Consider the following 12,436-nt stretch of genomic DNA (forward strand, 5'->3'; position numbering starts at 1 on the left):
CTCTTCTTTAGTCTCCCACCGACCAATTACCATTAATGAGAGAAAAGACAATAAATGTCTCCCCTTTTATACCTGGGCCCCCAAAAATATCTTCAAGTCATAGGTGGGTACATCTCAGGTGGGCATTATCAGGTGGGTATTCTCAGGTGAGTATGCCATTCTAGTCAGCTCATTGCTAATGTTCCACTTGGACTTCAATGGGGATAAATTCATACTCATAATTAAATTGCATAGGCACCCAAAATTACTAGCACGTACCTTACTTTTTGTACATGGCCTAGTGGTGCATGCAAGTGCAAGGCTTGGGTGCACATATTACACTTGGTACCTGCTCGGTCTTGTCAGGCCAATTCGAGTTCAAGGTCACTCTTGCTACCATGTTCCATATGATACTTACATCAGTTCGCTCCGGTTCAGCCCCTATATGATCAAACCAAGTCAATACAGGTAATTAGACCGGGTTTAAAAAATAGGGTATCACATTTGTTCTTTTGTTTTCTTGAAAATTTTTATATTATACTATATATGTTTTTCTTGTTATTGGTTGTATTATCGTGATTTCAAACTTGTTTAATGTGGTGGTTCTACTCACTAAGTTTCTTCTTAAAGACTTACTATCATAACTTGCAGATGACATTCATGAGGACTATTATGGGGAAGACGTGAATGTTGAACCTATTGTTGATCAAGAGGAGGACATTACTTATAGATTCAAAGAAGACAATGATTTTTATTTTTAGATGATGTAGACTATGAAGACAATTTAATTCAACACTATTTTCAGTTTGAATTTTAAATTTTGAATTTTAATATTATAATAGTTTAGTTATAACTCTTGCTTGCACTTATGTTTGTGTGGATGCTACACCAGTTCATTATTGCCTAAAACTTATAAATGTCCCCAGTTCAGGTTTGGGGACATCACATCTTTTCTAATGGCTTCACTCTAGTACCATGACTCTCTGCCCTTCCGCATGAGGGTTGGGACTGAGGATTTTCTGCTCTACAATCTCTAATATGAATTTTCGAAGAACTCAACCCCATAAACTGGCTTTCAATGTGAGGGACCTAAGATCATATCAACTCGTTTTGAAACTGATGTGGGATTAGCCCCCATATTTCTTATATGGAATCGTAACACAAAGCCACTATAGATTCTTTTCTCTTAGCAATCGTCGTTGATTTGAATATGAGTTCGTATTTAGCACATACAACCCTCAAACCAGAGACCAAAACAAGTCTCAATGTATTTTCCTATGCTTGTTGCTTCTTGCTTGCCTTATTTGGCCTGCGCCCTTTTCCAATTCCTGCTCTAACCGAGGTTTTGCTGGAGTTTCAAACGGTCGAGTTGGGGTGGTCGCTAGAATGGTAGTGGCAATGTTTTCAGAATGACAACTGTACACATTACATTTCCTTATGATGGAAATCCAGAATTCGGGTACTGCTGCAAGGAGGGCTTCTAGGAAGATGGCTTGAAGTTCGAACTTGGTTCCTCGAAGGTAATTTTCCAGGCCGTTAGACCATGACCTCTACCAGCTATTGCATTTTGCCACTCCATTTCTATATATTGCTTATAACTTGTTTATGTGAAATATGATTTCCGGATGGATTGGTTTTTTTTTTTCTAAAGATTTATTTCATTAAGGAAAAGGCAAAAAAGAAACACCAATTCAGAAGTACAAACAAACCACTCAAGCCATTCCTACCCTCGTACCTTCGGCATTGCCATCAGCAGGAGGGAAGGAAGCACACAAAATTAGAAACGGTAGTGAGGTCTCCCCTCGGAATCTCTTGATAAGAAATCTGAGATGTGAGGGGGGAAAACTACATTATCTTCCGAAATACCAGTCTTGGCCGCATCTCTTGCCAGGTAATCTGCAATTGTGTTCCCGTAATGGAGAAACAAAGAGTCGACATACTTAATGGAGTGCCAATGAGATCTAGTGATTCTTGAAATCTAGTAGCCCAAAGGTGCTCTCTTTCATTCTTTTCTTTTTCTTCTTTTTTTCTTTTTTTCAGATAGATAATTTGTATGTATTAAGAAAAAAATATATATATATATAAAAATACAGAGAAAGGCAACCCCTACAACCTTCTTTGGGCAGACTAAAAGAAAGGAGGAGAGGTCCCTAAATCAAATAGGATAAACCCTGTAGCACAATTCTTCTCTCTCATTCTTTGATTTTTTGTATAATAAAGTACATTTGCTGATTCTTAGGAAAAAAATTTGATAAGTACTGACGGATAAGAATAGATGACTGGTAGAGCTAATTTTCATAACTGTCTTTCTGGAGCCTGCAGGCATGGGCGATGCTAGGGGGATGAAGATGGGGGTGAGTGCGGAGTAGGATTCAGGGGTGGTGGTGGGGAAAGAATGTAGGATGGCAGAAAGGAGTGGGGCAAGAGATGTAGTGAGGGGGGTGAACCAGGGAAAATGAGGACAGGAAATGGTGATTGGGCGATAGGTTTACCTAGACAAGGGGTTAAGTTGGAGATTTTAAAATACGATGAGAGAAGGAAAAGTGGAACTCTTATTTTCTAGGTGAATGAGAAAAGAAGTTCAAGGTAAGGGACTTCAAGTAAACATATGGTGAGTATAGGGAATTGATAGTAATTTCCCTAATATATATTCGCTCATAGTACATAAAAGTGTACTAATTAATGGTTAGAAGACTAGGACCATTTTATGTGTTTTCATCTTGGTGATTTTTTTTTTTTTTTTGGCTAAATATAAAAAAGAATGCATGATTCCATCATCTTTTTTTCCTTTTTTAATGTGTGGTGAAGGAGAAATTCTTTTACCAATGGAATGTGGTTAACTTGCAATGCGCATATAGAAATAGTGAGGGATAATATCGACTTCATACAGCAGTGGAAGAATAATAATGAACCTTAATGGGTGCACTTTTCCTTCCACCATGATGGAAAGGAAAACTTTTCTCAATCAGTTTCTAATTGGAAGTGAAAAATAAAAATAAAAATAAAAATAAAAAATAACACGTGAACTATCAAATTTCTAAAATTAAGACGTCAGTGAAACGGTTCAAAAAAAATCGATGACCATACTATTATTTTAGTTGTAATTGGAAATTAAGGATCTTTTTCCAAAAAACAGACGAAGATTCAGAATAATATAATTCCCCAATGCTTGGGGGTTTTATTTTTTTATTTGCAAGCTAGCTTTTCCTACTGATGGCAATGTTGTCGGTGGGAGAGGCTACTCTCGATGTTTTGTGATTTTAGTTTATCATGTGTATGTGTAATTTCTTTCTCATTTTTTTTTTCTTTTAATACAAATGACCTTTTAACAAAAAAAAAAAAAATTGATCTGGATCCTTTCTAACTACTTGGACATCTAACCCCTCTTCGACCACTCATTCAATAATTGGGAGGACAATCAACACTTGAAGATGTGTGTCTAAATCCTTCCGACCATTCGATGGATAGTTGGAGAATAGTTGTAGTTGGTGACGATCTTTAATACCTCTAACCATTAAGATGGGAAGTCGTACTATCTCTTAAATCAATTGATTATTTCATAGGTGTGAAATTCGTTTCAGTGGTCCTTTCGGTTTGGGCATGTGGAATGTTATTGATGCCAAAGCCTATGACCAGGTCTTTATTTTTTATTTGGTAGAAACTGGAAAGACCTATGACCAGGTCAGTAGCATTAATCTTGAGACTAATTTTATTAAAAGAAAAAAGACTTTAAGAGTTAAGACTTAGCAAATATTTCCCCTATGTTTAAGTTTAGTGTTTTTTTTTTAGTGATGGCTTTTCCTTCTCTACACATCCCCTCCTTTAAAAAATAAAATAATAATAATAATAATAATAATCTTTCTTTGATCTTGCCAAGAGCTTCTTCTCTGTTGCAGAAGTTATATAGAGAACCGATTTAATATTTGAATATTATTCGGATCAATAATTTGATCAATTTTGATTGATTGATTATGATATCATGTAAATCGAAATCATTCCTAAATGATGAGGAAACAATAATAATAAAATAAAATAAAGAAAAATTCTGAACCTACCATTACGACTTGCAGATAATCTGTTGACTGAGGATACATAATCGGAAGGATCGACCACCATTGTTAAATTACCCAATTCACAAGGAATCCTCTGCTGGTTTGTCGTAATTCAATTAATAATTTTAGCCAAAAAAATAAAAATTGCACCAAGTAGTTTTTGTGGCTTGGTCTCAGGTCAATCGTTTGGACCATTAATAGGTTTCTAGTTTAACCAAATCCTTCTGATCATCCAAGATGGTCTAATTCCAAAAGTTGTGATTTAAAAATCAAACGCTTGACACACCATTGTCCAATATCGAATTCTTCACAAGTATTACGAGGAATAAAACAAAGATCAGGTCACCTTAAGTCACAAATCACTATCAGCATGCCATCAAAGACAAGAAGCTTCCTCTTTCCTACAGGTAATCGTCACAGGCCAAACATCATTCATTCAACCTGGTTCTAATTTTGTAAGAAATCACTTAAATCAGCATCGGTTCCTTTTCAACACCCTTGTCGTGTATGAGACGGCTAGGTGGACGGTGGACCGTGGACGTGGACAGTGGAGGTGGGGGTGAACGGTGGACCTGGAAGTGCGTGTTTGGGAAAGAGGATCCAAACTCAATCATTCTAGTAGCTGCAACTCCCGATGGCCAAAGAAATGTAATAATTCATCTTCCACTAGGTTCATAAATACCCTCTTAAGTTATAATATTTTTAAATATACCTTTCATGATTTTTTTTTACTGCAACCTAGGCGTGCAGTAACAAAGTTTCATTCCCAATTAATAGTGAAATACTAAGGCTGCGTTTGATAATTCTCCCGAAAAAGTAAGAAAAAGAAAATGTTCTTCAAGCTGGTGCTGTTCTTTCTTCTCTCCAAGGGATTTGTAGCATCACAAGAAGGAAACCTTGGTTTCACTTACAATGGTTTTCATGGAGTTAACATGAGCTTGAACGGCTTAGCACAGATTACAACAATGGCCTCCTAATGTTAGCAAATACCACTTTGCAACAGATGGGTCATGCCTTCTACCCTCTTCCATTTCATTTCATGAATTTCTCCACTGGTACTCCTTTCTCCTTCTCCACTACTTTTATATTTGCTATGTTCTCTGCATTAAAAACAGTAGGTGGCCTCTTCAACACCACCAACATCGGCAATAAATCCAACCATATCATCGCAATTGAGCTGGATAGCCTTCAAAACATGGAGTTCAAAGACATCGATGGAAACCATGTTGGTATCGATATCAATGACTTGAAATCTGTTAAATCTGCCACAGCGTCTTATTTTAGTGATAAAGAGAATCGGCAAGTAAACCTAAGCCTCTTCAGTGGACAACGCTTGCAACTCTGGGTGGAATATTCTGGTGCAGTGAAGCGACTTAATGTGACTTTAGCTCCCATTAAAGTCCCTAAACCATCTATCCCACTCTTGTCCTTCAAAATTGATCTTTCTCAGATCATTTTGGATCCCATGTTTGTGGGCTTCTCCTCAGCTACACATGGCTTGCCAGTATCCTATTATGTTTTGGGATGGAGTTTTCAAATGAATGGGAAAGCAAGAGATCTCACTCTCTCCAAACTTCCTAAACTTCCTCAAAAAATAAATAAAATGAGACATAGGCTTTTTATTGTCGCATTTTCTGTGATTGGTGCTACTTTAGTGTTAATCTCCATCTTCATCATCCAATTTATAGTGGAAAGGAAGAGAAAGTTTGCTGAAGTGCTTGAAGATTGGGAACTCAATTATGGACCTTACAGATTCAAATATAAAGATCTCTATTTTGCCACCAAGGGGTTCAACGATAAAGAGTTTCTTGGAACTGGTGGCTTTGGTAGGGTCTATAGAGGTGTATTACCCACATCCAACACAGAAATTGCAGTGAAGCGAGTCTCCCACAATTCTACACAAGGGGAGAGAGAATTCATTGCTGAGATCATTAGCATCGGAAAATTGAGGCATAGGAGCATAGTAACAATCTTGGGCTATTGTCGACATAAGGAAGAACTCCTTGTGGTCTATGATTTCATGCCCAATGGGAGTCTTGACAAACTGCTTTTTGATCAAACAACAACAAAAACAATGCTGAGTTGGTGTCAAAGATTTCGAATCATCAAAAGCGTGGCAGCAGCATTGTTGTATTTGCATGAAGGATGGGAACAAGTTGTGGTTCATAGAGACTTCAAGTCCAGTAATGTCTTATTAGACAATGAGCTAAACGGAAGATTAGGAGATTTTGGGCTTGCAAGGGTATATGATCATGGAACTGATCCTCAAACCACCCATGTAGTGGGGACAATTGGTTATCTTGCACCAGAACTTTGTAGAACTGGCAAAGCAAACCCTAGTGTGGATGTGTTTGCGTTTGGGGCTTTTTTGCTCGAAGTTGCTTGTGGTAGGAAGCCCATAGAGCCAGAAGCATCTGAAGAGTGTATGGTGCTGGTAGATTGGGCGGTCTCAAATTGGAGTAGGGGGTAAGATTTTTGATACTGTGGACCCTAAATTGGGGGTGAATTATGAAATGGAGGAAATGGAGTTGGTGTTAAAACTTGGATTGCTTTGCTGTCACTCCATTCCAACTGCAAGGCCACCTATGCGACAAGTTATGCTATATTTGGAGGGAGAGGTTCCTCCACCAGAGCTGAAGTGCTTGGTCTAAGAACAACCATTGATGATACACTACTGTGCCTTCAAAAGAATTTTGTGATTTTTTTGTCCTTAGGAATTACTCAGCCATCATTAGGTGCATAATCTATGATCTCTGAAGGTCGATGTTTCCAATGAATTATAGTTATTATAGCAATCCATGTGAAGTTTTTAATATAAAATATATAAATAAATATGTGAACCGTTTTATTATTTCCTAGATTCTCTTAGTTTCTATTCACAATTGATCCACTGTTAAGTCACATAATTAAGCATGTGGCATTTACTATTTATGTCTTGATTGTGAAGTCCACCCTTAGATTATTTAATCTGATTGTTATCTTGACAGTCAATTTAATAATCTTTAGATTTTATTTTTTATTTTTTGTTTATTTATTTATTTTTTTGCTAAGGACGGGTATGCAGCCCTTTGGCCTGACTAGTCCCGCTGGTCCATACTGACCCCACAACCCTATGGACTAGGTCATACCAGGGTTGAATGAGAACCATTCAACTTTCACTGAAAACTGTGAATAGCACTAAACACCATTGTGTGAACTTAGGACGTCCGAGTTTAAGACTCATACCAAGTTCGTTGCTCACCAACTACGTTACCCTCTTGGGCTAGTAATCTTTAGATCATTAAGATATAGAGTCACGTACAAGCTTGTAACATTGATCAGTATTGTCTTCAAATTTCTTTTAAAGTTCTTCCAAAAAGATTCTTTTTAATGTAGAGTAAGTTTTGGCAAATGCATTAAATGGTATATTGTCAGCTAGAAAATAAAAAATAACTTTGAATGGTCAAATAATTTTCTTTTTCTTTTTATTTGAGTGAATGTAAAATTTTTTTTGGTAAAGTGAAAGAACAAAGAACGTCTTTCAAGCCAAAGGAGGCTATGGAGGACCCCAAATAGAAGAGTAAAAATAGTTAAAAAAGAAAAAATAGGATAAACCAAAAAGCCAAGGGGAAAAACTGTTGGCAGAAACCCAATCGCACAACGGAAGAGATCAGATTGGGATCTCTTGCATTTGAAATCATTGTACAAAAATTAATCACATGGGAAATAAATGGTTTATCTTAGAACCGCAATTGAAGTTCCTCCTCTAGATAATAGTTTTTCCACACTTGAGCAACCGTAGGGATCGATCTCAATACTTTGAAATTATGATCTACGTTCAATTGGAAAAGAATAATCCACCATTAATGTTTTCTCCTTCACACACACTCACTCACAAAGGAGAGAAGGGAGGGAGAGAAGAGACGAAGCTCTAAAGAAAAAAAAAAAAAACTAAATCTCTTTCTCCCTTGTCCCTTATATAATAAAACCTCTTTCAGGGTTTTATCTTTTAGTCAAATCTTTGTTTCTTAAATAAAGAAAGCCAAATCTTAGTGGTTGAAAACAGTTTCTAAATTGAACAACTACTTTGCTTCTAAAGTGGGAAGAGGTAGAATCTAAAAGGGATTATTATCTTTCTTATTATGGATAACAAATATATTCAAATTATATTTTATCCACTACCATAAATAAAAAGATAATTAACAATTTAATATTCCCAAATCTTGTTATGCAATATTAACTCTTTAATTTGCACATAAGACCTTCCACTTTTCCAATATCCCATAATGAGCTATAGGGCATGTAATTTAATACTGCCTAACCCCAACTCATTGTACATGTCTGTTTCAGAGATTCTATGAACATGATCGGGCGCTAAAAAAAAATTTCAAATAAAATTTAATAAATAAAATATTATTTTTTATATTAAAAATTATTTTGTAAACAATTTATAAAAAACGACACTAGTACTAGATTTTTGTCTGATCAAGTACAAACATTCTCTCTTCTTGATATTCCCTAACTAAGGATAGTGGATCCCATGTTAACGAGCACTTTCATTAACAATGTGGGACTATGTGTCCAGTATACCGATATATAGTCTGTTGGACATCAACCATTGTTTTACCAAAACATGTGATACAACAATGCAACAAATAAGATCTCTCAGGTCAAAGGTCAAGTGACGGGTAAGACTCTCGTTCTCACACAACTGGCAGTAATACATGCAAGATTCTTACTAGATTCTTTTCTATACACACATAGTATGTGTGCTTACATTTATGTACTGGAATCACATCTCTGGTGACATACAATGTAACGACCATGTGAACAGGATGTCCAGTCCTATCCCTAGCAGAGAACAATTTTGGGTGAAAACCCATAGAACAACTTATAAGCCCAATAAATAAAAAACATGCACAAATAAAATTAAACAATCTTATTAATAAAAAGGGATTGATGGACACACATATCCAACAAAACCAATATACCGAAAGATGAGATAGAGCAAAACAATGGGGGAAGAAACCATAGGGAAGAAACAAAATAAAAAGGATACCAAATCAAGAAGTCGGATTGGAGTAAAAATAAGATGAATTTTCGCATGTGGCAAATTTTGATACATTTCCTTTCTCTTTTTTTTTTTTCGGCTAAATGAAGGCTTTATTCAAGAAAAAGAGAAAATCACCAAGTACAATAATAGACCATTACCGGCAGAGATCAAGCAAGGGAAAAAATAAATATTTTTTCGCTTGCCACATCTCCATCTTCGGCATTGCCATCAGCAGGGAAAAGGGAGGAAACACTAGGTGAACCTATAATTTTGATACATGTCCATATATTCATGTGTGTCCAAAATCCTCCTAACCCTTTGATCATAATTGGACACCCAATTAATTGGAGAGAAACCGAATCCATCAATCTAACCTCCCCCTTCCAAAAAGAAAAAAAAAAATATTAATAATAGAGACAAGATCACATTCACAACTCAATGGCTACAATTGTAGTCTTAATTGACCCCTCTACAACTCCCACCTGTACTGATTTTCTTGTAATAATGTATTAAATCTCTCTCTCTCTCTCTCTCTCTCTCTCTCTCTCTCTCTCTCTCTCTCTCTCTCTCTCTCTCTCTCTCTCTCTCTCTCTCTGTGTTTGCTCTGTGTGTTACCATGAAATATTCAGAAATCAAAAACACCAGCTAGGTAGGTCTATTTCTGTCTTTTTCATTCAATAATGGTCAATAATGGTGGTTCAATTTACATATTTTGACCACTTTTAGAATCGAAAACTTCAACCGCAGGAGATTGCATGGTTAGAACAACAAAATAAATTTTAGAATGTTGGAATAGAACTTGGTTTAGTTTCTGAATTTTGCAGTTCAAAATCTCGGATTATGAAGCGATAATTTCATCTGTGTTTGACCGTGAAGGTATTATTAGTAGGACTATTTGGGGGCTTGGGGAGAAACACCATGCATGTAAAGTGTGGGGATTTGATCCTTGTATCAGAATGGTTCTCATATGATTGAAAGAGAAACCATATGATGAATTCCATCTATGTATATCAAGTTCTCATACTATCAGAACAGTTAGGGCTCGTTTGATAACGTTTCTGTTGTTTCTGTTTCAAGAAACGGCAGAAACATAAATTTCCGTTTCTAGAAACAGAAACTGAATTGAAGGTGTCTGATAAGTCATGTTTCGGGAAGTTGATAGTAACTAGCGAAAGAATGGCCACAAGTCGTTTCTAGAAACGGCGAACTTGTTTCGCCTAGGTCGTTTCTTGAACCATAAATAGGTAAAAATTTCAATTTCTATTTTTGAAAACACGTGAAATGAAACAGTTTTATCAAACGCTTTTTGTTCTGTTTCTGTCGTTTTTTGACACAGAAACGGTAGAAACGCGTTTTTTGAAATGTTATCAAACGGGCCCTTAGAGTCCCACTCAAACTCAACCTTTAGAGTCATACTCACACTCAACAACCTCTCCTATATTATAGGTATTTTCAGTGAGCACAAACTCTAGAGAATGACTTGTAGTCCAAGACTACCTCATGAGACAACAGAGTTGGAATAGGACACTCACATGTGATAATAGACTTTTAGTCCATTACTCACATATGTTAACAGAGTTCTACCCTGTTACTAATACACACTATTAGAGTTTGAGTCTGTAACTCACTTGTGATCATAGAGTTTGTCTATAACTCAATGACTGTAATCTCTATATAAGAGCACCATTGTACACTTATTAAAGGTAATGCCAATATAATACTTCAACAAGGTATCAAGAGCATCATAAGCTCCACCGAGCACCTCCCTTATCACTACGCACTCCTCTCTATCTCCCACAGCCCATGACCTCTCTCTCTTCCCTTTCAAAAAAAAAATTAAATAAATAAACAAAAGAGACCAATGTCCCTTTCTCCATCTCCCACTTCCTCTTTCCCACAGCCCACGTTCTCTCCCTCTTCCCTTTCAGAAAAAAAAAAATAGCAAGACCAAAACCCAACCCACGTTTCTCCCCTTTCCGCTCTTAACCGCACCCCTCAAATACCTCTTCTATACTCCAATCCCTCATGACCGAACCAACTCCTCCCTCTTCTACCATGGCCGAACCATCTCCACCTCCCACATCCCTCTTTGATGCTCATCATATGATATCTCTAAAGCTCACATCTAAGAACTATGTTTATTGGCACACACAGATCGTACCCTATCTTACTGGCCAACGCCTATTCGACTATGTCACCGGTGACTATCGTTGCCCTCAAGAACCTATCAAAGCCAAGACATGGCATCAACAAGACACCTCTATTATCAGTCCTCTCATCGCCTCTCTCTCTGAAGGGGCCTTTTCATTAGCAGTCGGACAGATTAGTAGCCAAGAGATCTGGGATGCACTCCATGCTGCATTCAGTTCTTCGTTTACAACCAGGATTCTATCTCTCAACGTCTCCCTTCAAAATCTGGTTCACAAACTAGATGAGACCATTACTCAGTTTCTCCATTGAGTTAAGCATCTCTCTGATGAACTAGTAGCTGTAAGGAAGCCCCTCCCACAAGAAGACTTTAACATCCACATCTTCTGGGCCCTACGCATTGAATATCAAACACTTGCTTCCATTATGATGGCATAAAAGGAGTCCATCTCCTACACTGACATGGATCTTCTTATGAGTCACGAGAACCTTCTCAACTCATGCCTTCCCTTTGTTGATCCTGCCATCGATGCATTAGCTGATGTCACTCACCAAGGCTGTGGCCCTCCTTCCACTGGTGGTTGTCGTACAGGCTCCTCCCAAGGACATGGTCGTGGCCGTGCTAGTGGATTTGGTAGCTCTAATGCATTTGCTCACAATCCATGCACAATCTATGGATGCACTAATCATCAGACAGACACTTGCTACTACCACCCAGAGGGAACTACCAGAGCTGCCATTCTCCCTACCCCTCCCCATCCCTACAATCGGCCACCACCTTAACCCAATGCTTATCATACTACACCCTTCCCTAACCCTCAACTACCTAACCACATGCCCCCACCCCATCACCCCACACCTCCATAATCCTTCACCACCTCTTGGATCCCAGATACTAGAGCCACCTATCATTCCACCTCTGACTTAACCCAATCCTCCACCTATGATCCATACACAGGTAATAACCAACTCGTGGTTGGTAATGGTAAAGGCCTTCCTATATCTCACATAGGCACCGCTTCCTTCTCTTCTCCCTCTCGTTCATTTTCTATTTCTAATGTTTTACATGTTCCCACTCTCACTTGTTCTTTGTTATCTATTCAATAGTTTTGTCATGACAATAATGTTTACTTTGAATTTCACTCTTCTTTTTTCTCTATGAAGGATCTGAAGACCAAGAAAACCCTCTTCACTGAACATAGTAAGAATGGTCTCTATTTAGTTC

General features: G+C 37.5%; 1 pseudogene; it reads left to right on the top strand.

The window, feature by feature from the left end:
* Positions 1-4,859: 4,859 nt before the first annotated feature.
* On the top strand, positions 4,860-6,823 carry LOC122060856 (annotated as a pseudogene).
* The last annotated feature ends 5,613 nt before the right edge of the window (positions 6,824-12,436 follow it).

This window comes from Macadamia integrifolia, chromosome 14 (genome assembly GCF_013358625.1).
Source record: "Macadamia integrifolia cultivar HAES 741 chromosome 14, SCU_Mint_v3, whole genome shotgun sequence".
Classification (NCBI taxonomy): domain Eukaryota; kingdom Viridiplantae; phylum Streptophyta; class Magnoliopsida; order Proteales; family Proteaceae; genus Macadamia; species Macadamia integrifolia.